Source organism: Battus philenor, unplaced genomic scaffold (genome assembly GCF_028537555.1).
Source record: "Battus philenor isolate CCGP_79_NKW_IND1 unplaced genomic scaffold, ilBatPhil1.0.hap1 SCAF_13, whole genome shotgun sequence".
NCBI classification, from domain to species: Eukaryota; Metazoa; Arthropoda; class Insecta; order Lepidoptera; family Papilionidae; genus Battus; species Battus philenor.
The window spans coordinates 7,188,590-7,203,628 of NW_027181675.1; the positions used below are offsets into that span (position 1 = coordinate 7,188,590).

Sequence of the window (15,039 nt, forward strand, 5' to 3'; positions counted from 1 at the left end):
AAATTATGTCATTAAACATACTTGCACTTAAAAACCAGCGCATAATAAATGTTCACGAATTAAGCTAGCGTATGTATGTGTGTAATTTCGTAATGTCACATAAACTCTGCATCACGTATATACTTATTGAGTATTCATATGGATATAAGATATTTTTAGTGACGACTTAGATGAGTGTAATAAATATTTGATTGTTAACTCTTACTGCAAGTGGAATGTAATTACAACTTTCTAAGCATAACTGTCTGCAACATCATTTCTAGGAGGATTTCATGTTTCCCTTGTTCGTTATTTAAAACACCCAAAACTCGAACCAACCTAAGTAAACAATCATCGATAGCTATAATGATGCATAAGTACAATAAACTGTCAGATATTTCATCAGAAATTTATGTTTTCGATAATTCTTCATCAAAATTAAATTTCCTCATTATGTAAAGTATTGGAACGTAAATGAAGCAGAGTAGTGTTTGCCAAGTAATTTAGCTTATTGTTTTTTGATGTTTGATTTACTAATTTTGTTTTGTTTTGTATTGTATTTTCTTTGTCAATATGTGTCAATTATTTTTAATTGATGCATACTGCCTCAGCTTAAACTTAATTAACACAAACTTTTTTCGAAGTAATAAGAATTAAAAATAAAGAAGTTAAATAAAAATATACAAAATCGTATTGTAATCGTTCTATTGTTTATTGCAGAGGGCGACAACATTTTATATTGAACGTAACATTTGTTATTACTACAGTACGTTAGTTTACTACATTAATATAAAACCACTAAAATATAAAGTTTATTCGTAGCGGTCTGCACTCGCTGCAATACAGTCCTTTAAATGCTGAGGTCAGTTATCAATAGCCGCGCGCATTCTTTCTATGGGAAAATTCTTCAATTGCAATCGCATGGATTGATTAAGGATTTCCAAATTTATGTGACCATCAGAGCGAGCCTTATTCTCTAAAACTAACTATAAATCATCAAAACCAATCATGAATTCGGATGCTCGTTTCTAACCAAGATTGTTGGACCATTCATAGTTATTGAACACAGTACTATTAAGGGGCTTAACTGATTTCAAGAATGGTATTTTGATACACTTATGCCGATGTTGTGATACCTTTTTCACAAAAACATGGCTATGTCACTCCTTCGTAGCTAATATCCCAACAAATCATCACTGAACTCGGATTATGCCCACGTTGTACTCTGTTACTGGTACTAATTGGTATGCTTCTTCAGAGCTTAATTACGATCTTTTTATTTGTTAAAATATTGCACAACTGTAAAAAGTTTTAGATGCCTTTAAAAAAAATTTGCATGCCACTTTAGTAGTTGTTTTAATTTTACAACCATGTTCTATTTTCAATTATCAGTTAAGAAATAGTACCTCTTTTATAGGCTACAGGTCCTAAATCATCTTTTAAAATACGCAACATGATTTTAATTGCTATCTTATATCCCGTGATAAAATCATCATTGCATCAAGCGTGTTTAAAAATTTTAGTTGGCACCATACCTACTTTATGTAATGCAATCAGCGATTCGGTTAGCCCACATAAATAAGAAAGCACAGAATATGTCACTAAATATATTACAATATATTGACACGAAAATAATAAAACACAATGAACAAACATATAAAATGACAGAATCTGAAGTTAAAGGTAATATATTATTTATTTTTTATTATAACAGTATACAAAACGTTATGGTACCTTTAAAAAAAACGTAACAATGAAGAAATGAAAATGTAAAGTAATAATAAAATAATTAATCCTTAAAATTTATTTTGAACATTAACTACATGGTATGTTACAAAATCTTGTATTCCAAAGAGTACCCCAGCTCTGAATTTAACAATAAATCTTAAAAGTACACCTTCCTAATTATGGATGCCGGCCAAACGTTTGTAAATGCTCTATCAGTTTTCGAAATCTCGCCAAACTCGTCGATATTCGATACCAGCCGCTTAAATAATTTATGAGACATCGAGCACAATAAGGCTTGCGGAACAAATACGAACGGGGTTTATTAAGAAAAAAATTACACTGAACTTTTTGACAATTTTTGTTTTTCAATCTAAGATGTTCCGATTTAAATGTAAATAAATGTTTATTGTCACATATACGACTTGCCACTCGACCGTTTCGCGGATTTAATTTCATAAATCCGTTCTTACGTAGGATTTGGCTACTAGACCATAAAAAGTGCGGGAGACTTATAACAAATTTCACATAATTATACATATTCTATTATATTTAATCATAATGCTCAGGTAAACCATCTAAAATTACACTAATTTATAACGGTTAATTAACATGAAGAGAGGACAAATTTACTTAACATTTAGCTATAATAAATATTAATAATACTTTTTCACGTATTAAACGGAAAATAGACTTAAGTTTATAATATTTTGACTTAATTTGTACAAGTTATTTAAACGGGTACGAAATATAGTTTTCTGAGTAGTGCTGCAAACTCAAATTACCATTCTGGTGTCAATAAATCTTACACAGTCCTTCTGTTGCTTTGTTCAATCATTGTCTACAGCACGCAACATCTTCACGATCCCCATTGTATGCGGAGCTATTTTAACTGCGCACTGGTTACTCGCAGGGCCACACACAGAAAGACAAACAAGAGCCGTTTCCACTTCTTTGTTCTGCTTTGTTATTAATGCTATGAAGTCTAGATCAGTAGGATAATGACTGTAATTATCTTGGTTAGAGCCTGCAATGCTTTCGTGTAAATATCTGAAACGAACATTACTCTGATGATCCTCCTACAACCTCATTTAAATGTATAATTAATTCGAAAAATGTTTTCATTGATACAATCTTTTTTATTTATTAACGTAATAGAATATAACTTTATTTTAATAAATACTATTTTATATTTTAATAGGTACTTTAGTTTCTGTTACATTTATAATATAATCGTGGTGTTACTCGCAGATACCAGATCCGACAACCTTTGAGTTCGTCGAAGATAATAAAGATTAACAACGTTGAACATGAATTAATAGAATGAATGAATATCAGATTCTTATTGTGAAACTATTAATTCACCAATTTCGGTTAAAAACAAAGTATATTATTTGTTAGGAGAGTATTAAATATTATTATATTTCGCATAACAAAATGAGACATATATTAAGAATGATGGAAACAGTATACTAAAAATATATTTTTTAAAGAACATATTATACATATTTATGCAAATCATTATATCTTTACTATTGTACCTTATGGTTTATTATAAACAATTATGTCATCAAATGATATTTACCTATATACGTGTTAGGCACATTATTAAATCATTAGTGCGTTGTGTAAGTTACGCCATCTTGTAATAAATCATGACAATTCTATTTTTTATCGCAGTGGAAGACGTTGAATCTTTAAAAAATATTTTACTAAAATTCATAATGGGACATGACGACCGCAAATTTTATAAGTACATAAAATTATAGTAAAATATTTTAGCTAACCAACTGCAAAAAAGTTTCCTTCTCTGATATGTACACATAAATAATATATATTAATGGCGCAAGAGTATTATTTGCATATTGTTCAAACATGCACGCGAGTGTTTTTCGTTAAATAAAGTTTATACGATTTAAAAATTATGAAATCCTTTTAAACGTAGACATAGACATATTTTGGCTATATCGCATTAAGGAATTAAAGATATATTACATAAACTGAAAGTGATTTACTCTGTTGTGTTACCCTTAAAAAGAAAATTGTTTAAAAAAAATGACTGTCGTGACATCAAATTTAGACTTTTTTTTATTTTATAAAACAATAAGGAGTACTTTAAAACAACAGAGTAACGTAAAATGAAATATGTATGAATTTTATCATATACTTCTAAACAATGACATTACATATTTCATAAATAATACATATTTCGGAACCATGAAAAAGAGAGAGAAAGAGAAATTTGCGTTCCAAAATTAAAAGTAACAAAAGTAATATATATATATAATTTATTGAATTAAGCGAGGTTTGGCAATTATGAAAAATGATATCGTACAGATATCCAACACTAGGACGCGCATACAGATGTTGAAGTTTTTATCAATATTTTTAATCAGGTGGCAAAATGGCGGATCTAATTCGCTAACCACATTACGGATCTTTCAAATATTATCCAACGGTGTTAAACCGCATGGTCGGGTCGGCCAATTAACAGCTGAATTTCTTGTAATATGCGATTTAGAAGTTTGATTTATAATTAATTCTTTGTTTTGGTAATTGGGTAACATGAAGCATCTTCAAATCCCCTCTTTTCTGTTCTTTCGTAAGTCCTTTCAAATTACCTGCCAGTTACATTACTAATACGTTTTTGCAATATTTATTAAAATAGAGATTATTGATGTGTATGAATTATTGCATCACAGAAACTGCAGTCCCAAGCCTTAGCTAGTGCGGCGAAACGTAGAGAAGTACTTGACGCTCAATTCCGTCAGTCCGCCGTCCTCCTATTTCCTCAGCCCCATCTCGCAGCCCTACAGTATAACAATTTCGGTAGCACTATAGTACACTTTCACTACAGTAATTAAACTAATATACTGTAGTCATTAAAAATAAATTCGATTTGATAGATAAAGGATGCTTTTAATCATTTAGGTGTTACAGTTGTGTGAAAAAAAACTATAAATTATTTAGTAATAACATGCATGCTTTCACAATAGCACAATAAATTTAACATTTTATATTTCTTTTCAAAGTTCACATTTACATTTATTGTTAATAAATTGCAATAAAGTATACTTCAAAGCTTATGTCACCTTTTTAACATATGATTTCATAGTTTGAACAAATTTACGAAAGAGTCGTATAATTCTTTATTGATTTTGGGTGTGCCCCCATATATTTCACACCATCGTCGCGACGTTGGTATTAATATTAACATAATCAATAAAACCTTAACAAAATACGAATTTATTGATTACAGAGATAAAAAATGTTGCCGGAATAAAAATTATTGTCGTTTGTATTATTACCCGCCGGTATATTTATTATTCATATTCATCAGTCAGTAACAATTCACGTGGGTAAGTTTGTTGTAAACTTGACTTTTGCGCTTTTGTCATTAGAATTTCGATATTGGATTTAATTTAAAACAAGACAGGCTTCATTTATTAACAAAAATTCAGCAATAAAGTTTCTATTAAATTGAGTATATCTTATTTAATTGTAACAATTTATAAAAATATTCAATATTCTTCGACCTCACTTATGAAAATCTGTAACATTATAACGTGTTATACTTTCGGTTAAAATTAGCAAAAAACCTAAAGTAACAAATCGATCCGGAAAGATATTCTGCCTGACATAGACATAGCAATTCAATTTAATTAAATTGCTCAAGTCGAGATAAAACATATAAGATTAAAATAAAAAAACTTAAACAGACCACTCTTACCGAACTTGTGAAAAATAGAGATCATCTTTTCTCAAATGTTTATACTTAAAGAAGATCTTTACTGAAATCAATTTTTGCGAATGTTTCAAATCATTTATATTCATACTTTATTTTTATTTTGTACCTGCAAACTTGATATAGAAATTTTAACTAATTTTATATTTCTAAGTTTCTAAGTTACTTTCTTACTACCTTTTGTTACTGTTTACCTCCAATAAGGTAAAGTAAAGATTCTTAAAATTGTTTTATTGTTGGTTAAAGTCGTGTTCATCTGTAGTTAAAGGTTAGATTTTTAATTCAATCTTTTTATGATGAAGCCCAAGTGCCAACATAAAAACAAGCCTAAATTGTTGTAAATCACTCTATGTACTTTTTATGTGAAATTTAAGCACAGTCGATATAAAAACATTAATCGAGGTACATTAGTTTTTGTTCATGTTCTAATTTAAAATTAAATTATAGAGTTAATTACATAAAGTCAATGCTCTCATAAAAAGATAATAAATATTTATAACCGTTGGCGCTCTCACAACTACACCGTAGTAGTGAATTTTTACGACTTCTACTACAACTTCTATTACGAATTTGGGAACTCAATTTCCTTCCACGCCCAATAATGGAGACCATTGAGAAATATGTTACAAACTTAAAACCAAATTACGTTTGTTAATCGACACTGGAAATTTATTTAAATTTTTCTCTAATAAACCAACAACTGCTTACAAAGTTGCTTCATGCTTATTAAGAATTGCTGCAACACCAAAGCTTGCTTTCGTTGCGTTAACAGTATTAACTAGATAATTACAAACAACTTTGAAACGTCGTCCTTTAAAACGCTCGTTTTCCGAATTGTATGATCGTGAAGGGAGCTTAACGAATTTACGGTGTCATGTTAATGTGAAAGTATATGGCACATCCTAACACGTGATTGCGCAAACATTACGACCTGTCGGTTAATCCTTTTGTATTCATTTACAAACTACTTTATGTAGAATCGTCGCTAAGACTAAGAGTTCACAATTATAGAGCAAAATATAAATGCCGCGGGTCAACCATTTTGGTTGTATACGCAATCTCCGTGGGAAATCTTTCTTGAATAGAAAGAAATTAATGATTTTTGTTCACAATAGAACCACTCATTTGAAAGTGGTGTATTCAAATATTTTAATTAGTACAACAACAAAAAAATTACAGTTCTAACAACATTATGTTACAAAAGAATTTGTGGATTAATAAAATCACGTAACTCTGTTTTGAGTTGCCTCTTTTCTTAAACAAATTATTACATGTTGCAACATATGCAATGGCAGCCATCATCCATGGAATCGTTGCTATGATTCATACACTTACGTGCAATCATTAACGTGACGCATTTTGTAAATACATTGTCATTCATACTAACACAAGGTATCTCATCCGACATATTAAATATCTTACATCCCCTACACGTGAACATAACATACAATCTATCCTACTATGGTACAAAAAGTGTGTTGTTTTCGTTATATGTATTTTAAATCTTAATTGTATTTTAAACTTTTTATTCAATTGGACGGAAAATTAATGTATGATATGTATGTTTTCCTAAAACAAATGAACAGGTAAAAACATAAATAAGTTTGAAGTGTGAGATATTTCTTTGAACTTTGAAGAATGGAATTCGAATAATCAATAGTTATTAAAAACGTATTGTGTCAAAACGTACCTTGCTCCGATTCAAAATGTTATAGCCGTTTATTCATCCATTACATAAAAGATTAACTTGTCCGTTTCTTCTGATAGTTGTTTTCACATCAGAAAAAGAATCGTTATAATAGCCGACTTTAACGGAAAACCGTAAAACATTAATAAAAACACCTACTATGTTTTAAACCGCAAATGTTTATTTAATAAAAAAAACTTTATTAAGTAAACATATGGGATACCCAATCAATGTCTAAACTAAACGGCCGAACAAAAGGAAATTCCTAATTTACCGAATTCACACGTCCTTTGTTGTAGTTTATTTATTCGTCTGATGTCACTCACCTGCGTCCTGACAACTCGGTCAAGTGCAACACTCTGAGCTTTTAAATGTTACCTCGTGAATATAGTTAAACATTTCCACGTAACTTCGTTAATGTTTTTTTTTGTATACGTTTAAATGGATTAGTCATCTAAGGTAGATGCATTACAATTATAAGACCTAACGCTGCCTGATTTATTGAGATTAACAATTATATTAAAAATATGACATAGCTTTTCATTACTACTTGAAGCTCTTGAGAATAAGCGAGTAAGTCAGTTTTAAAATAATATGCTACAAACTATTTTTATATTTGTAAACATAATTCTTTGTAAATCTTCTGAAGGACAAAATGTTTTGCCTGGTCATTTTGGAATTATCGATACTCGTGTTAGATGCCTGTATAGCCGTCCTTGCAATTTTAAGTTTTATTTATTCATCTTCCCCTGAAAAAAGGTGACAAAAAGACTATTTTGAAGTATAAATAATTTACAAGTTGACACTCGGTTCAATTTTTGCTTGCTCCTCTCGTATAACTCAAAAAAAAGTTCCCGTTTTGTAGGCACCATAATACTCAAACTTTTACAACATTGTATTAAACATTTTATTAGTTTTTATCTTCTATTCAACTACGCCTTGAAACATTTTCCGGTTGCTTATATTACTGATTTTGTTCTTAATCATTATTGGACCTATGCAATAATTAACCTAAAACAGATCCGCTAATTATTTTAATCTTTTAACGTACACCTTGCTTCCTGTGGTCACAGAAGTCCCGAGTAAATAATTAGTGACGTATTATTAAAAAATATAAATGCAGCAAACATGAACAAGTCCCTACTATTATCATCGATACTTAATCATAACTTACTTGGCTGCCTTGTATTAAGGATATAATGACCAAATTTTATCCGCATAAAATTTAAATCAGGTCCAATCTGAATTTAAATTAAGGACGACATTGACCCTCGCGTGAATCGGTACGTGCCGATGCCACGTATTTTGCGAATCGCATTTCGACCCGCCTCGCCGTCAGCCTTCGATGCTTTGTTCGTGTGATGCGTGTTAAAGCCGACGCCATACACGCGTGATGCGAATAACAAAATGGATTGTGATGAATTATGGAAAACAATATTCAGATTGTTGTCTATTCGAATTGTACGCGGCACGACGCTTCGCTAGAACATGACGGAATGTTGACGAGTTGTAGTTTAAAATCTTTTTTACTTTCCTTGGCAAAATACGAATATATTATAGGAAGCAGTTAAAATCTAAATAATTCTGGCAAGTTAATTTCTCAAAAACTTTATTACATCTTGACGGGGTTGAGACGTTAAAAATACATTAGTAATAGCGTTCCTGTTATTCATAATAAGCGTGACAAGACGTCCATGAGGTTTAAATCGAGAGGATCATGAGAAATTTTGGGCATAATTCCTTCACAAAATGAAAACTGTGATTTCATCGTCATTACCATCTTTTTAGCAAAAGGACATCCACTGCAAGACAGGTCTTCTCCATATTTTACCAATAGAACAATTTGAGCTTGCAAATTCATTGTCTTCAAACATGAATATCAAGGGACAGTGATTTTCAAGATTTACAGTGATTTTATTTATTTAGAGAAGAGTGTATAGAAGACAAGCAAGCAAGAGCCTTCTGCGGTAAATATACATACATATGACGAGTACGATAAAGATCATTGTTCATACACTATTACTTTTAATGACTAAGACGTAGCAATTCGTTACCAGGAATTGATTAAATATATGTAACGACAGATACTAACAAACGAGGAATATCCTGTGCATTTTCGTCGTCAGCCTCGCTCACTAACTGATATTATAATAATTTATTTATAATTATTATTAGTAGAAATAACATACGATATGGTTCATGAGCTCTTGGTGTAATGCACTACTATTGTAGTATTTAACTCCTTTAATTTATAATTTTAGAGTTAAACTCGGGAATATAATAAATCAGGCAAGCAAGGCAATTATAAAGTTATATTTGTTGGCACTTTACACAGTATACTGCATCACAGTATATAGGAAACCATACGATAAGACGTGTGAGAAAAACTTCACAAGTAATTTATATAAACATAATTTCTAAATGAAAACATTATATTGTTTGATTTTCGTTGAAAATTATCCCTTGTCGCGTTTTAATACTCAATGAAGTTTAGTTGAACATTGTGTTATACTCATTTGAGAAACCTATTCATTATTCTTTTTGTACTTATTAAATAACAAAAAAGTAACAAGTGTAATGTAATTAGTTTTTTACAAGTCACTCGTGTCTCTAATGTATGTACTCGGCTAAAAAATAAACCGTAAACTAGATGTCATCTATTCTTACCGCGCTTGAGTTGAAGCATTACAAAAACATTGACAAGGTTAAATGGCTATCATGTAACATGATCTTTTTTACTGCGGTTCCCGAAACCGAAATGTGTTCGGTAGTAAATTTTATTAAGGTAAAAAATGTTAAGTTTCAAATCTTTTCTTTAAGTTCACTAAAACTCATAATAATATTTAAAAACAAGGGTACAATAGTGTTATTTTTATTTAGCTTTATTTATTTTTATTACAAAAACAAAATCAAATCGCAAAATGCCTTCTGTTATAAGTGTCTCTATTTAATTTTTTTCTTAATTAATTTAACAATAATTACTAACAGATAAATATGTATCAAAATAGTTTGGAAAAATATTCAGAAGACCTAAGCTTCAAAAGTTGTATTGAAAATAATTATTAAATATCTTTCTGTATAAATATACATGTACATCTTAAATTTAATTCGGCACAGGTATCTTCTTTACACATATTAAAACACACATAAAAAGTTAAAAATAATAATATAGTTTATCGTTTGAAACAATTAAAAATATAACTATATGTTACAAAGTACAATCAAAGAAAGCGTGTCGTTAAATTCAACCGTTTCACAAAAGAATCATAAACGAAATGGAACCAACCGCTAGTAGTCGGTTTGTCAGCAGATGCAATAGGCAGGAAAATTACTTTTGAGGTTAAACCAAGCCCCTATTCGTGTTTTAGATTTTCTAGATGGTAATACTTGTTTTTTGTCAATAAGACACGGCCACACCTTGTAATAAGAATTCCCTCTGTCACAAACTAAGACTAGGTAACTGGAAAATTAAGTTAATTTTAAGATACCGGTACAAAGTAAATTATTGAATTATATCACATTTATATATATACATACATAATTCACACTTGTACAATAATTTTATGAAATTTGTAGTATTTCAGTGATTGAGGAAAAAATATTAAATAAAAGTTAGCGAGTTATTTCTTAAATTATTTGACAAATTAATTTATTTCTTTCATTTAATGCTTTCGACAACGTTAGTATAATTTAGAATACTTATAGAACAAAATGGCCGCAAACCTGTCAAAGAAGATAAGGGTATTGAAGCGTATGTAAGCGATTAATGAATAATGGAAGAGGTTATTAATATAAGTGTTTTTCATCAAACGAATATTACTATTAAGTGTTCTCAGAATCCTAATCCTTTGAAGGTTAATTTAGTAAACATAGATCATTAAATATAAATTATTTGATCAAATTTATTAATGTTTTAGTATTTTTGACACTACGCCGTTGTGTTATCTGGACAATTTCTGTGTAAAAAAAAATTATCGCAACGAATAACATTAACTTTTATTTTTTTTTTTTATTTATCTATCACCAACATTCAGTATATCCTGTAATTATAAATATTGCACCATAAACTAGTCGAAAGAATCTCATTAACAAAATTAACCGCCCTGTAATAACGCAGAAAAAAAAATTACACTAACGCAATAGTGTAACGGTTATGAGAAATTAGTAACGCTGTACAAAGGTAGTTTTTATGCGTATTTCCTTCCTTCGTAAGAACTTCCTAAGTTAAAGTAGCTCTCTAGTTACGAGATCTTATAATTATTACTATGTACCTAGATAAGAAAAAAATTAAGAAATGTAATATATAAAAGATAAAAAATAATTAAAACAAAACTATTAACATTTTTATTTTATTTTTATAATTTAATCCACAAATATTTTACATGACTGTCGGTTAAAATGTGGGTATAAAAATTCCTTGATTAAAAGAAAAATACTATACATATAAAGATCATAGTGAGATTACCCTTAGAATTACGTGTTGAACATTTAAAAATATTTAGGTACAAACACTATACATACAAGCTATACCAAATATGTTATGAAATTGGCTCCCCACCAGATAAATTACTAAAATACGTACGAATGAACAATATTTCTAAGAAAACCATTAGTACTAAGAAGCCCACACGGATACTCAACGCCCTACATAGGCACAAGTTTTAGATTGACTAACACCGGGCACCCTTTTTAATTGTGGTATATGCCTTAGTTACACTAAAATTCATCTTGTCCCTATTTTAATTCCACAATGAAAATTTTGAAAAAGTGGTTATGAATATACATAGTGCATAATTTATAAAGATTTATAAATAATTAATAATTTAACAAAAGTTAATTATAGAATCTGACGGAAAAAATTTTGACTTCATTCAATTGATTCATCGTTATAACTTCAGGCGTACAGTGTCCACAGCGGGACATAATCTTCCCAGAGATATCCAATAGGACTGGCTGTAAAGGGCCTCTTTTATTTGTTTTTAAACGACATTAACAAGATCGTTGTCCTCCTTGTAGGTGGACGTCATACGCTGAACTTACTGATCCGTGGTCTCAAATACAGAACTTTAAGGCCCAACAGCCTTTTGTTTTGCACAGCGTTTGCTCTCCACCACTTCAACTTGTCAATTTGATGGGCTATGTCCGTGACTGTCGTGACGATTCTCCTCTATCTCGTGGCTCGTTGAACGAATGTGAGATTGCCAATCAGGTTCAGAGCGGGAAATCACGTATCAGCGCCGTAAGTCGAGACAAGAAGATGTTTAAATATATTTAATGGAATCAGGCGTTACCTCGCGATAGTCCATCCTAAGTAAGAAAAGGACCAATATTTAGCCACTTCCGCACATACAGTGGTAGTCGTGCAATGAAATGCACCGCCCGCCAGCCTGCTGATAAATGCGTATGCGGCAAACAATGCGAATCACACAACCGCCACCACCAAATGACTCAACACGTGTTTCACCCTTCCACGGGGCATCTTCAGGAGTTATGTTACACCGATTAGTGCCAAACACAGAGTGAGCTCAGTCCGTCGCCGCTTTTTTAGGTTCTCGAATACAGGTCAGATTAAGAACCGTTTAATTAATTGTATTAAATGCTCGAAGAAAGAAATGTGAGAAAGAAAATAGTTTCATTCTCTTAGGTTCCTCAATTCAAAAAAATATACGCAATTTATTTAAGAGTAGGTTAATTAATCGTTATTTAATTTTTATCTTTTACCCAAATACTTAAAGCAAAAAATTATGATTATCACAAACTCTTAAATCTACGTGGGCGCAGATAATACTCGTCAGTCATTATTCATCAATGTAATATTGCAACGCCTCTGCTAAATATTTCTTGCCTCCGTTTCTTTCAAAAGGAATAATCAAAAAACTAAGATGAGATCATTTTAATTTTTTATTTCATCTCGGTATCATATATTTAAAATCAAGTAAAGAGGCTATTGGCACGTGCGAGAGTTTAAATAACAGGTAAATTAACAATATTTTTTATATTTCGTGCCGTAAATGTTCAACTTTCATCTAGACTACCAATTAAAACTAATAAAATGTGAACAAATGTTATAAAGATTTAAATTAAGAAGCAAACTTGATTTTAAAACAATGATTCAATATTATTTCTGTTGTTTATCGAGATGAGAAGCGTCATGACTATTTATGGCAGGGCGGCGTACGAACAGAATGGTTGGCAGTTTTACCTAATAAGATTTATCCTGATTCCAATCAGCGCAAGAAATGTTAAATGAATGTGACATATCCGCAGTGACTGCTTAACCTCAAGTTCACTTGGTGCCTCTCTACAAAATACTCTTATAATATAATTCATCCGCTAATAGTCTAATATTGACAGTTCTAGACAATAAGTATAAATGAAATTCCATTATGAAGTTTAAATTTCATATTTTAAAAATACTGATTACATACGTATATATGAACATAAAGTTGTTATTTTTATTCAAATTTATGTAATTAACAGTTCAACTAAAAACAGTAAATTTTTAAAAAATAACTATAAATATGTAAAGAATTTTTTAAACAATAATTTAAAAAAATATATGTAACTGAATAAAAAAGGGACCATATCTACTTCAAAAAATTGATATAAAACAAACGTGAACGATAAAACACTGCCGCATGTAAAGAATAATAAAAATATTTAATTGATAGAATCGAACACAAAAATGGACGTTTAAAATCCATTATTAAGCATTATCGTAAGCCTTTTTAAGTATTTGATTTATGGACTTTTTACAGATTCTACAACATACTGTGACAATATTTTATCACAGAAGAGCGTTAAATATGAATTGAACAGCGACGTGCGTCATTGAATAAATATCCAAGTTATTTACATACTCATTATGTCATTGCTAACCTTATACGTTTAGACACCCAAGTTAGCGGTACGGAAAATGGACGTAAATAATAAATATTAAAATAACTGAGTAAAATATTAGATTATTTATTAATAAACTGTGTCGATTATGATAAATTAAATTAAAAAAAAATATCCTGATAATTAAATGCTTGAATAAAATAAAGAAATTAATTACGGTTTAGTTGTCCAAATAAAAATATGTCTTACCTCTAAAAAAATAAATTTATCTCTATATCCAGTGTAACTGAATTGTTTACATAAACATTTAAACACAGCAGTGGTCAAAACACTAAACCACGAGATAACAAAATGAATAAAAATTCGTAACACTGTACACAATAACACTACTGTATATTACACACTTTAAGCATACTTTTCATTCAGAAAAGTTTGAAAAACTGATAGGGAAATCGTCGTCTATAATCAATCGAAGACAAGCGGTCGCGGGAGGGACAGAGAGAATACGATATGACATAGGCGCGGAAATACAAGCGTATGTTGTACAGGAGTGGGGGTCGGAGGATCAACGCGTAAGCTGCGTGGACGCAACCTTCGCATTAAATGTTTATTTTGTTCGCAACAAGTCAAATCGAAAAAGAGTCGGCTCAAAATTTACCTACATTAGCCGGTTTCAACGCAACCCAATCCAGTTCTCGGTTCTAATACAGGTTTTGTGCTATGTACCTCGGTTTGATATTGGCAGATTCGACGCCGGGGCAAGGGCTTGTTATTTTCGAATTAAAATTTGCATATTTTCACGATAACTTTTTAACTTTTTTATTTTGCTCATATTTTTGTAACCTTTGAACGTGTATACGTGATTACAACCATATGAAAATTGATGAAACAATTTAAAAAATTTTAAGTATTTCAAGCAGTTTTTTAAAAATTAATATATTTCGGCTTATTTGCTCAAAAGTGCGAAATTATCTGGCAAGACATTGACATTCTTTATCCATCTCCTCGCATCGTTATCCTCTTTGCTGACGGCCGTGACCTCATGGACACGGATATAACTTCC

The 15,039-nt window shown here is 30.4% G+C and overlaps 1 protein-coding gene across 1 annotated transcript in view; it reads right to left on the reverse strand.

The window, feature by feature from the left end:
• chas (chascon) overlaps window positions 1-14,451 on the reverse strand; it is a 102,281-nt gene extending 87,830 nt beyond the window's left edge. The window contains exon 1 of the mRNA XM_068777205.1: window positions 14,226-14,451. The gene's annotated coding sequence lies outside the window, so the exon portion shown is untranslated. The remainder of the gene's footprint in view (window positions 1-14,225) is intronic.
• Between the last annotated feature and the right edge of the window lie 588 nt (window positions 14,452-15,039).